The following is a 13,871-nucleotide window of genomic DNA, read 5'->3' as shown; positions in this document are numbered from 1 at the left end:
GATTATGTAGGAAATTGAATGCTCTACAAAAAAGGTCTATTATGATTTTTTCGTAAACCCAATCGTTTAAACGATATTAACGGTTGAAGTTTGATTATTTTTGGGAAATTTTTTTATTTCTTATGAATTTTATAACTCAATGAAAAAAATCATTAAGAATAAGGTTTTTGGAGAGGCTTTCTTAGAGGTGTCTAGGAACCTATTTTTCAGAGTATCAAACGAAAAAAATTTTTTTTTTGATCCACCTTAATATGCATTGATGTTTGACGATGAATATCTCGTAAACGCTTAACTTAATCGAAAAATCATAGGAGACCATTTTTATAGAGCAGTAAATTTCCTACAAAATTATGAGTTTCATCATTCATAATAATTTTTTTTCATTGAGTTATAAAATTCATAAGAAATAAAAAATGTTCCCAAAAATAATCAAATTTTAACTGTTAATGTCTTTTAAACGTTTGGGTTTACGAAAAAATCATAGTAGACCTTTTTCATAGAGCATTCAAATTCCCACAAAATCTAAGAAACAAGATATTTTTCAAGTAGTTGGAAGCGAGATATAAATTTTTCTATCTGATAATAAGGAAAAATCATGTTTGGAGAGGCTTTCTTAGAGGTGTCTAGGAACCTATTTTTTAGAGTACGAAACGAAAAAAAAAATCAAATCAAATCAATTGAATCACTCTAATGTATATACATACATATGTTCGTACGAAGAAACCACGAAAAGAGAATTAACGATCGTAGGTAATTTTCTCAAGTTCACTCGTATTTATGTATATGTGCATATATATTTTGTATAACTGCGCCACATGGACATATGTATGTATATATGTTCGCAGTGACAAGAAGCCGCGAAAAGAGAATTCGATAATCTCTAAACTTTAGATATATGAATGTATAGTATATGTATATATGAAATATGTTGATGTGAATATGATTAAACTAGCGAAAGAGCAAGTTATGCTCTTTGTATGTTATAGTGGTATATGTGATATATATCCCAGCGGGGCATAAAAGGCCTTCATATGGCCTAATTCATGTCGGAATTGTAAGGTAGAAAGGGCTTACTCCGCCATATAAGCTTCATATCTTTTTAACATTGCATGTCCTACATCGTGAGGCCTCACATCAAGCGACGTAAAAAAGGAGTAAATGAGGCCTTACCTCTGCTATCTAAAAAAGGAGTAAATGAGGCCTCACCTCTGCTTTCTCTAAAAGGAGTAAATGAGGCCTTACCTCTGCTATCTCTAAAAGGAGTAAATGATGCCTTACTTCTGCTATCTCTAAAAGGAGTAAATGAGGCCTTATTGTTTTAATAAAAATAAGCTGTTTAATAATGACACGGAAGACTCTTAATTCATCAAAATATTATTTTGATTTATTATCGTAGGTTTTTTTATACACCCTATTTTTTATTAATTGTATCGATTTTTTAATATGTATAATTTTCGTAATTTGGGAAGCCGTATTCGAAGGACTTCAGAGCATCTAAAATTAGAAATAGCAATTGTGAGTTGTGAATTTATGTATTTGATTAAATCAAACCTACCAAACACAAATTTTCCAAATAAGTTGGTTTTTTTAATGATTTTTTCTTCTGCAGCCCATCCCAATTGTACGCTAACAAGCACTCTTTTGTGATGATAAATTGTAAAGATTTTGTAATAGGTGTTGAACCTATACATTCTTTAATGCTACAAATCTATTGAAATCAGGAAAGTATTAATTATATCTATAGTTTCGCAGAAAATACTGTTCATACAGTTAACTTTCTACGTAATTTGTTGGAAACATTTCAGCATTTTCCTCAAAATGTTCCATTTCTTCAACGCTTTTTATTTGAAATATGTCCAGGCTTGTAGATTTCGGAAATGCTTTCTCTAACAGTTTATCCATCTTCACATGTAGCTCACAAGTTAAGTTTTTCATTTGTTGCACCTCTTCTTCTATAATTGTTTAATCAATTTAATATACACAATTATGTATTGTAATTACTTACCCAATTTTTTCATTTTATTTCCACACTCACAAGGTGGAGAATTTTTGTCATGTCTTTATCAATATTTTGGTAGGTTGACGGACATTTTGCTTTAAAACTTGTAAGTAATTTTCAAATTTATAGCTCCAAAAATAATCCACATTACCATAGCTTTCAATGCAATCAGGCAAATGTAACAAATTGTGAATAGTGTATGAAAATTTTTCTTCTCCATAAATGGATCCAAATTGTTCAATGAAATCGCAAAGCATCTGTCGAACAAAAGGCAAATTATTTTCCCATTTATTTGAAGAGGAAATTCGATATGCGCAGTGCTGCAATAAAAAGTGATAAAAAAAATTCTCATCAAAATAGTCCTTGCAGAGTACAATGCCAGTATAAAGCAAAAATTGCCTGAATTCGATGGCTTTCCATCTGGCCAATTCTTCAAACTCCCTTGGCTTTCGACCAAATTCCTTTGGAATGTATTTTCGAATACTTTTTATTTTTTTGTTTAATTCAACTTTCTGCAGAGAAGTTATCTTACGAGTTTTATGTTTATTTTCCCAAATTGCAGTCAATATCTTTTTTGTGCAACCAAGTTCGAAAAGGTGCATGGGGCCCAAAGGTATCTGCGTAACCATATTAATCCCAATTTTTTCGAGAACGTTTGGACTTTGCAAAAAATCTACGCAGTGATGAAGTCTATCGTTTCTATTTTTAAAACTTTCATCTGTTCTTAATTGTGCGGGAGTTTTACTGTAAGTTAATCTTTTATTAATCTTCTTACCAGTTTGTGTGCATTTTGAACACCCATTGCTCTTTGTGTAGCCAACAACACCGGCAAGAAATGCTCTTGCCGGAGCATCGCAAATAAATTTGCAAATTTTTATAGACATTTTTATTCCATTCAAGAACCAGCCATGAGCATTTAAGTGCTTTATTTCATCTACAAAATTTGTTAAAAACTGGTTTATGGAATTCGGCTTACGGTTACTTACATACGCGCCAATCAAAAATGGTTTCATATTATTACGATTTGACACTGCTCCTAAAATTGGCCAAAGTTGTGTCACTGAACTTTTAAAAAGCGGGCACCCGTCTATATTGATATCAATATATAGGCAATCCATATTTAGAGGTAAAGAAATTTTCATCAAAGAAAGGGCATTTTCTACTTCGAAATGAAAGTATTTTCCAGGCGACACATAAATTATATTAATTTCTGAGTTAGGCAACGTCATTAATTGTTTCTTTGATGCAGGTACACGCACGTCAGCACTACGAAATATTTGGAGAATTTCATCGCATGCCCTCTTACGAATTTTATATTTGACACACCAATTTCTTAATTTCGCATTTATGTCATTATTATTGTTGTTAGAGTTACCAGTAGCCGCATTACGCACATTACATATATTTATATTTAGTTCTTCGGATACATTTTTGCTACAACTGGGAACATTTTCATTTTCTGGAACAATAGCTTTTTTCACGATTTCAATTGTGCTCTTTTTTTCTTGCCACAAGTCGACGAAAATGTCTATCACTCACTCCACATTTAGTTTTTCCCATTTCAATAGAATAATTAATTTACTATTCAATTAGTTTCATATATATGTATATTAATCTAGACTTTTAAAAAACTACAACTTACTTGTAAGTCCGCGTACGAAATGAGAAAATATAATAACTATAAGCGTAAACGCTGCGTTTCCGAAGACAACGAAAAATAGAACAATAATGGCAAACAGTAACGTGGTTGCATATACGCAGTATTCGGTGGCGACAAGAGGTCGGCGGCAGATAACAGTAAAAAATTTACAAACGCTGTGCAGCTTTGAAAATGAATATCATAGTCTACTTTGTCTCTTAATTTTGTACACCTTACCCTACGCTACTAAAACAAGGTCATTGTGAGGCATTCATGAGAAAGGGAAGGTATTAAACAAATAAGGCCTCACATTGCCCTGCTTTTGTGAGGCCTTTATTTTGACCCCGCTGGGATGTATGTATGCATGTATGATATACAATTTTTATTTGCGCATATGCTTTTGATTTTTTTTCTTTTGATTGCCGTAGCTTGTTTTAAGCAATCCTGCTTATACTTGATCAAGTATAACCCTTTCAGACCTTCAGTACACAATTGTGCGGGTAAGACTAAAAATATGTAAAAAAAAAACTTTTTCGCTTTACTACGTGTTAAGAACCGAAAGCAATGATTATGCCATTTTTTTCTAACGGTTGCTTTGATTTTTTGTATATATTTGTCACAATTTGCAAAGTTTTGAAGTGTTCAACCGTGTTGTAAAGAATGGTAAATTGAAATAAATTTTGTGCAGTGTTTTAGTTTAGAGATGTTTTGCAAAAATGTGTATTGAAAAATAAAAAATAAACTATATATTGTCTTATTGTGAAAAAATTATAATTAAATTAAGTGTTTTGAACAAGTTTAAAAAAGGACCACACAATTGTGCGCTTCAGGCTTTGACCTCGCATTTTCATTTACCCGCACAATTGTGTCATTTCAGGTCATTTCAATTAGAATCTTGATGAGGACGTGCTTCGACTTCTCCAAATATTTGAAAATTCCGATGCTGACTTTATTTCTGATGACCCAAATGATGATGCGCTCTGGGAACAACCAAATAGGCAAATGGGCGGTTCATCCGAGTCGGATTGTAATGAAACTTCTTCGGAAGATGAAATTTTACTTCCAGCTAATCAAGACCCGACTGTAAGTCATGTAAATCGTATCTGCTCGGGATGATGTCTGGAAGAGCGTCGGTTTTATTGACTCGACGCTACCGCAACAAACAAGTCATCAAGGAAATATTTTAGTTGGTACACCCCATGGAGTATTTTCAGAAATATTTTCCTGAAGATCATTTTCAAAACGCCGCGTTTTTCACGGATAAGTATCACTTATCTCAGCATTAATATGTCCTTAATGCTACTGCTGCCGATATTAAAAATCTTTATGGACATCATAATGGGTTGCCTAGCTTACCCCAGTGTCCAGATTAGCATAAATAAGAAACGCGATGTTTAGAGATAATTTCTTTACATTAAGGAAAAGCCTCCATTTTGTTGATACTCTACAGCCTCCGACAAACAAACTGTTTAAGATTCACCCGGTTATAGACTGCGTCAGATCTCGAAGGCAAAGCACTAGCAACATAAATGATGGAATACTCGATTGATGAGCAAATGATGATACAGGAAGGGCGTCCATGCGGCAATACATTAAAAATAAACCGAGACCTGTAGGTCTTAAGAACCTTGTTGTTGCAACTTCCAACGGGCTCGTCGTCAATTTCGAAATATTCCAAGGAGCAGGAACTTTTTCTGACACAGGCTTGGGAGTTGGACCATCTATTGTCATCAGATTGAAAAAACATTTGCCGAAAGGGAGTTTTCTCTGTTTTGATCGATACTTTACCACGATTCCGCTTTTAGAAAAGCTCCTGGAACTCGGCTACAAGGCTACTGGGACCATAGCTTTAAACCGATTGCCTGTGCAGAGGATGGATTTCCCGTTAGACCGAAATATGAATAGAGGAGACATAAGCCAGTTTGTGAAAGGTAATGTAGTTGCAGTTAAATGGCGCGATAGCAAGTGCGTTACGCTAGTATGCACAGAATGTGGAAAAGACCCAGTTGGAGTGGTACAAAGGTGGAGCAAAAAGGAACGAAAGCACATTAATGTACCATGGCCCTCAAATCAGTCAATGGAATACTACAGAATTTTTATAAAAACGACGAAATGGACTGTAAAAACAACTTTTCATTTGATTGACATGGCAGTATGCAATGCATGGAGAGAGTACAGAGCCGATGCACTAAAGGCGGGCAGGCGAAAAAATAATATTAAAATCTGAGCTCGGCGAAGTATTGGCCAAATTCACTGAAAGGCCAATTAATCCACCTGTTCCGTATTGCACATCAACAGCAGAGCCAGCTGCAAAAAGAAACAGACCCCTGGATCCTCCCGTTGATGTACGTACTGATCGGTATGATCACTGGCCAGAGGCAATGGATATGACAACACCACGGATGTGCCGCGTAAAAGAATGTACAAGCAGAACTAGAATAAAATGCTCCAAATGCGATGTATTTCTCTGTCTAACCAAAAATAAAAACTGTTTTCAGGAGTACCACACAAAAAAATGATCGCTTTCAATCAATGTACATGAATATCATTTTTAAATACATTTCATCAATATAAAATCATTTTTTTTTCTTGAAATAAGATTTTTACATCGTACTGCTTTTTCTTTCAATAATATGGCCTTTAGATCGGTAATACACAATTGTGCGAGTCCTTTTTCTAGGAATTCTTCTTCGGATATTTTTTTTTTCTTATTTTTATTGCATTCACGATGGTCATATTAGCACCTGTCCGAAGCGGCGTTAAAATCTGTAAACTTTAATTTCTCAATAATAAATCAATAATCCGCTATACCAGTACCAAACTGCTTTGTTTGCGGTTTCTCGGTTTTTACCGGAAAATAAACCGAATACCGAAAACTGTTTGGCAACGGTTTTCTGTTCTTGTTTGACCGGAATTTTGGTCAGAACCGCAATTTAAATTTTTTTTTGATTTCCAAACATACATACATATATATGTATATATATGTATAAAAATATATAAATATTGATAGGAAACGATACCACTCACTTGGATTTCCGCCAGGGGATTTTGGGGATAATATTTGTGTGAGTGTATGTGCCTGAATTTGCGTGTGAATGTGCCTGTGCTTCTGCCTGTTGTTCCTTTCCCCAGTCCTTTTGGTGCTGGCGTAGTTGTTATGTTTCCTTGTTCCTCTTTTGTCTCGTTTTGGGTTTTGTTTTCACAGCAATGTGAAATTTAATTGTCCACCTTTTCAGACTGCGCACCACAATTTTGTCACCTCACTTTTTCCCTTTGGGTTTTTTTTTTTGTGTTACCATACATACATACATACATGTGAAATGTATTATATATGTATGTTAGACGCACGTTTACTTGCATTACTATTGTTTAAATATTTATTATTTTAATGACGATTGAGAAAAAGTTGAAATGCAAAAACATGGATAAATTAATGACAATTTAAATATAATATTCAAATATTTATTAAAACTTAACAAAATTGTGTTTTTCCAACATTTTCTTAAAGCTACTCAAAAAAAGGTTCCTTTTTCTTGGTCATTAGAATAGACGCTAAAATCAAATGAAACACGTGAATCACAGACAAGAACTGAATTCATTTATTAAAGAAGTAAACTACAGCATATATAGATACATATACATATTCTTACGGTAGATGGCGCTATTAACTTTGAACGTGATACTGTCGATACAAAATAACAGACGCACATAAGCTTTTAAATTTTTTATAAGAAAATAAATTTTTTTGTAACTTAAATTTTAAGTTCGTATAACTATTTTATTTATTAGAAATAAAAAAAAAACAATAATTTCAGTAATGAGTAGTTCCTCCTTTGTAAGTAATAACTTCATATATCCGGTCATTCATAGAATTATACAGGGAATCTATCTAGCTCAAGGAAATTTCCCTCCAAGCAGTTTATGTTTCTTTATCTCCGTATTGCTTTCCTCCTTCGTACACCTTCCGTGTTAGCCAGCCCCATACATTTTCAGTTATATTAAGATCTGGAGAATATGGTGGCCAGGTCATGACATTAAAATTTTGACTCGAAATAAACGACTTCACTACCCCGGCGTTATGAATGGGAGCATTGTATTGTTGAAAAATCCAAGGAATTGGTCCAAATAGATCTCTTATTTGTAGAAATACGGACTCCAACAATGTTTTGAAGCGAGAGCCGTTCATCTCTGATCGTTAAAAACCAAGTCAATCGTTCCATAAAACGTGATAGCACCCCATACCATGACTCCACCTTCTCGGCTGTGGTGGCGACTTAAATATAACTCATCTGTCCGCAAATCGTGATAATAGTATTGAAAGCCATAAGGGCCATCTAAATTAAAATGGTTTTCATCAGTAAAGACCAGTGAACGCCAATCATTAAGTCGCGTGCCAGATTGAACAGTTCACATCATGTATTCTTTCGCGAATCGAAGCCGCTTTTCTTTGCGTAGTTCATTCAGAGGGGTTTTTTTCTTGATTTTTAAACGCTTTAGGTGTTTTGCATTTCTGATTGTACGCTGAACAGTTGAAAGGCTTGCTTTTACACCGGCTAATTCCTTAACCTTAGCTGCAGACTTAGTCGAATTTGAAGGAATTCTAACAATTTTGCGTATTGATTGTTCAGAGAGAGCTTTCTTTTTTCTTTTAAAGTTTTTTCCATATTCCTCTGGATCCTTTAAATATCTATCAACGGTTCTGGAGCTGCGTTTTATCTGTTTGGCGATGTTTCGATTGGAAAGTCTACTTTTTCACGTTCCAATAAGCACAGAATGGTAGCTTTTCCCATTATTACTTTATATGTAGCTCGAAAACATTTTATTTGTTTATTTTTAGTACTTTCTCAATAAAAAAAACTGCACTTGTTTACGCAAGACAAAGAAATGTAAAGTGCGTCTATTTCAATGACCAACCGCAAGCGCACGTGATTGCCATAGACATTTCTAGAACCTTCGAATGTACAGTTATTTTTTCGCAAATCAACCAATTATGGCAAATATTTTTCGGACAAGATTCGTACTTTGATAAGAACAGCATTTTGGACAATAAGAACAAGCGTGATTATAAATATAACAATTTATTTAAAAAAAAACGTTGGTGCGTCTAACTAAAGACCAGCAGTCTATCTGTATTTATTGTTTAGCACCGCACTTTTGTTCACCTTTTTTACACTGTTGTTAATTTTCTTTCTTTTTCACACTTTGCTACCACCGTTTTCTCTCAAATTTTTTCCACCACAGTTTTTTTTCTTTTTCTCAATTATATATTATATACATATATGTATATATATACATATATATATTTTTTTTTGTTTGTTTTTTCTTTTTTTCCTTTTTCACTTAGTCACCGCCGGTTTTCAACGATTTTTCTTACAGCTTGCACAATTTTTCGGCGTTTTTTGTTTTTGTTTTTTTCGCTTTGCTACTGCCGTTTTGTTTTAACAGAATTTTTCACAAGATTTTGTTTTTTTTTTTATGTTATTACCGCGTCGCCGCGTCACCGTGATTGATTATTGTTTTTTTTTTTTAATTTTTGTCACCACAAGTGAGGTCCGGTACGGCGCGAAGGACCATAGATATAATGTGTAAAACACTACCGACACTCACCTTTTTGACTTCGACGAATTCGTTTGGAACCAAAAATATATGAATGATCGGCGATCGCGATGTTGAAACGTGTATGCGCACGTATAGAGAACAAATGAGGCCGGGCGCCGTCCGTCGGTCCCTTTTGTTGATTATGTGTGGTGTCATCATGCGTGTGGTGTGTTGAGGATGGGATGAAACGGATGGTGCGCATGATGCCGATGTGTTGAGTTGATGTGTGTGGTGTGGTGTAAAGATGTGGTGTGGATGTGGTGTGTATGTGTGGGGTGTAGATATGTTTTATTTAGAGGGGGGCGCAGAAGCTCATTTAACCATATGTTACCTGTTTTCAAGGGCAGAATGTGAAAATTGTTTGTGCCTATTATATTGCTCATTTTGGAAACAAGCGCGTTTGAGCTACGCTCACGCAAATAGATTGGAGGGGGTTTGGCATTCACGACCGTGGTGGTACTCTTTGCTTCGTCGTTAGGCTCTTTGTTTAATAATGCAAATCTGTTGCCATTAAAAATTTCTGGCTTTTTACTGTTTGGCGTGCCTGCTTGAAATTTTTTGGTATTGACCGCTGTTTTAATTGAACCCAATTTCCTTTTTACATTAATGTAGCGATCAATACCAGACTGAACTGATGGCCCTTTTTTGCTTGGTACATTATCACCTTGCATTTTATTTTCCTTTGCTGTCCGGGTGCTTGCTGGTACCTGCATAGTGGCTGCTGTCAGTGGATTTGTTATTGCCCGATTGCTGTGTACTTCTGCTTCTGCTCACTGCGCTTGCATAGTCTCTCCTTCATCTGATCGCTGGGATGACTCGTCATCGCCGTTACATTTGTTTTTGCCAGGAGTTGCTTTTGTTGGCTCGACAAAGCTGAAGTAGGCATTTAAGGAATGCCAACGGTTTTGCGGGTGAGGCTGCGAAGCACTCATTATTGTTTGTTCTTATACTCTCGCAACAAAGTTGCTAAGGAGAGTATTATAGTTTTGTTCACATAACGGCTGTTTGTAAGTCCTAAAACTAAAATAGGTTTATATATACCAAAGTGATCACGGTGACGAGTAGAGTTGAAATCCGGATGTCTGTCTGTCCGTCCGTCCGTGCAAGCTGTAACTTGAAAAATTGAGATATCATGATGAAACTTGGTACACGTATTTCTTGGCTCCATAAGAAGGTTAAGTTCGAAGATGGGCAAAATCGGCCCACTGCCACGCCCACAAAATGGCGGAAACCGAAAACCTATAACCTGTCATAACTAAGCCATATATAAGGATATTAAAGTGAAATTTGGCACAGGGATCGCATTAGGGAGGGGCATATTTGGACGTAATTTTTTTGGAAAAGTGGGCGTGGCCCCGCCCCCTACTAAGTTTTTTGTACACATCTCGGAAACTACTATAGCTATGTCAACCAAACTCTATAGAGTCGTTTCCTTCAGGCATTTCCATATACAGTTCAAAAATGGAAGAAATCGGATAATAACCACGCCCACCTCCCATACAAAGGTTATGTTGAAAATCACTAAAAGTGCGTTAACCGACTAACAAAAAACGTCAGAAACACTAAATTTTACGGAAGAAATGGCAGAAGGAAGCTGCACCCAGGCTTTTTTAAAAATTTAAAATGGGCGTGGCGTCACCCACTTATGGACCAAAAACCATATCTTGGGAACTACTTTACCGATTTCAATGAATTTCGGTATATAATATATATGGGCGAAATCGGTTCACAACCACGCCTTCTTCCAATATAACACTATATTGAATTCCATCTGATGCCTTCTCTGTATAATATACATACATATAGTACATTAGGAACCAATGACGATAGCGGAATAAAACTTTACACAAATACGGTATTTGAAAAATATGTAAATGACGGATAATGAAATCTCGATTATCACTTTATCATGCGAGAGTATAAAATGTTCGGTGACACCCGAACTTAGCCCTTCCTTACTTGTTTTGTTTTTATATATATGCTTTGTGCACTATTTGTTAATGTTTATTATTAATAGTTTGTGTGCACTGTTTTTTTTTATTTCTTTGTTTATTTTTATTTAAATCAGAATCACGGAGCGAATTCAAAAACACGTCCGTACACCTTAACCCTCATTTGTACTGATGGGTCCAGCCAGAACTTTTTTGAACTTTAAATCACTATTTTATATACTAGTACACACGTTTATGTTTCAATACTTCATGATATCCTAGATGATATATTTTAGTATGATTTTGTTCATATATGTATATATTTATAAAAATTGATAAATAGTTTTTAAATTATAGTTTTCAACCGAAAAGTCATACTGAGTACTAATGGGTCTGGCCAGACCCATGCGTTCATTACGCTCTCTTGTTATTCTATTCATGATTTGTTTTGCTCATTTGAATTTAAAGTTCCGTTATCAAAAACATTGTTGGTTTTCACATGTTAGATGTTGTCATTTGAAGTTAGAAGTGAAAAGTGATGTTCACGTTCAAGTAAAGAATAATCGGTGGTATTCTGTGAAAGTGTGTATTTATTGAATAAAAATGAGTAAAATAGATTTCATATATGATAATGTGCCGCGTAGTGATCCAAATTTTTATGACTTGGTTGCAAATGCTTTGGCAGAAGAGATTGAAAACAACAGTGAAAATGATGATAATGATCTTGATTTCGGCGCCTCAGAAATAGAAAATAAGTTGGACTTTGAAGCTTCAGATGTTGAAGCTGAACATGAAGTTGAAGTCGCTGAAGAATATACATAGTAGCACAGATAGCGACGATGATTTGAATACTGATGAAGGTAACAACTTTATTGGCAAAGATGGGACCGTTTGGAGTAAGGCAGCACCTCAAAGTAGTCGTGTTCGCTCCCATAATGTACTGCGTTCATCCGGTGGATCGACAATCACATCATGTTCGCCTGTTGAAGTTTTCGATGCGTTTTTACACCAAACATATCATACATCATTGTAAGCGAAACCAACAATTACGGTACGGAAAAAACCATTGAATGGAACTTTAAAAATCCCAAAAAATTGAAAGAATGGCAAAACTTTACAGAAACGGAGCTCAGAGGTTTTCTAGGCATTCTTATAGCAGCAGGAGTCAGCAATAACAATAGTCAGGCTGCGTCAGTTTTATGGAAAACAAACCAATTGCCAATTTTCAGAGCAAAGATGTCTTACCGTCGGTTTTTGACCATATCCCTTTATATACGATTTGATGACGGTCGCACTAGACCTTTCCGCTTAGAAACAGATAAAGCGGCACCTATACGAGATATTTGGAACTTTCTAAATGCAAATCTCCAGAAGAATTTTCTTCCATATAGCGATATAACTGTTGACGAACAACTTTTTCCGTATCGGGGAAGAACGAAATTTACTCAGTACATATCTTCAAAACCGGCTAAGTACGGCATAAAAATATGGTGGCTTGTGACGCAAAAACTCATTATCCTTTGAGTGGAAATATCTATACCGGTAAAGAACGCAACGAAGGGAGAGCAAAGAACCAAGGGGAAAATGAGCTTATACGTTTGGTTTCAAAATATTCAAATTCTGGTCGCACAATAGTAGCTGACAACTTTTTTTCCACTTTAAATTTATGTAAGCGGCTAATAAGCTTGGGGCTGTCCTTCGTTGGAACCCTTCGAAGCAATAAAGCATGTATCCCACCTGAAATGAAGAAAAAAAATAGGGCAGTTCTTTCATCTGAGTTTGGATTTCATCAAGTCAACGGAGCCATTTGTTCATTAGTTCCTAAGAAAAACAAAGCGTTAATATTACTGTCCACGGTACATTACGATAAGGAAGTTGAAGGCGTCAGGCGAAAACCAGCAGCAATAATGCATTACAACAAAAATAAAGTTGGTGTTGATGCCATGGACCAAATGCTAACGCATTACACTACCAAAAGAAAAACTAAGAGATGGACTCTTGCATTTTTTTTATAATATTGTTGATGGAATGGCATTAGGCAGTTTTATTATATGCAAAGAAAATAACAATTACACTAAATCAGACGCTCGTAGAAAGTTTTTATATGATTTGTCCGAGACGTAACAATATACATACATGTAATAAAGCATTAAGTTTGCCGTTCCGCAATTGAAGATATTTTGGGAAAATTTGAGGTATGTATTCGGTAATGTTATATACATATATAGGGCAAACACATTTACAAGTTACAAAATTTATTTTACAGAAACAACCAAATACGCTAACAGACACCAAAAGTGAGACTTTAGAAAAGAAAAGGAACTGCAGCTGTATGTCAACAACATTCAAAATGTTATTACAAATGCTTTAAGTACATAAAGAAAATTAATTCTATTTTCAATCTTTTACTTGCTTTTCGTGAATACTTTATTTGAATTTTTAAAATAAAAAAGTAAAGTTTTTCCAAAATGATGTTAGGTTTGCTTTTGGGTCCAGCCAGGCCCATTGGTACTCTATATGACAATCCAAGTATCCGTCAAAATGAGGGTTAAACACTCGATGGTGTTTTCAATATCAGCCTCAGAAACTGATGAATGCGCCAGTTCAAATGAAGTTAATTTTGACAGACGGGAGACCGGAGTATCAACGGCCTCGTCGAGTGTCGTACGATGATCAAAGGTATCTGGGTGATCAATTTGGGGAA

At 35.2% G+C, this 13,871-nt stretch overlaps 1 long non-coding RNA gene across 1 annotated transcript; it reads right to left on the bottom strand.

The window, feature by feature from the left end:
- Positions 1-1,385: 1,385 nt before the first annotated feature.
- Positions 1,386-2,052, bottom strand: LOC126764019 (uncharacterized). Its single transcript, XR_007667780.1, has 4 exons — positions 2,006-2,052; positions 1,769-1,952; positions 1,556-1,708; positions 1,386-1,494 (listed from the first exon to the last, which is right to left on the bottom strand). It is a non-coding gene; the product is annotated as an uncharacterized LOC126764019 (long non-coding RNA).
- Between the last annotated feature and the right edge of the window lie 11,819 nt (positions 2,053-13,871).

Source organism: Bactrocera neohumeralis, unplaced genomic scaffold, assembly GCF_024586455.1.
Source record: "Bactrocera neohumeralis isolate Rockhampton unplaced genomic scaffold, APGP_CSIRO_Bneo_wtdbg2-racon-allhic-juicebox.fasta_v2 cluster09, whole genome shotgun sequence".
NCBI classification, from domain to species: Eukaryota; Metazoa; Arthropoda; class Insecta; order Diptera; family Tephritidae; genus Bactrocera; species Bactrocera neohumeralis.
Note: the sequence above shows the minus strand (reverse complement) of the source record. Positions and strands in the feature narration are given on the sequence as shown.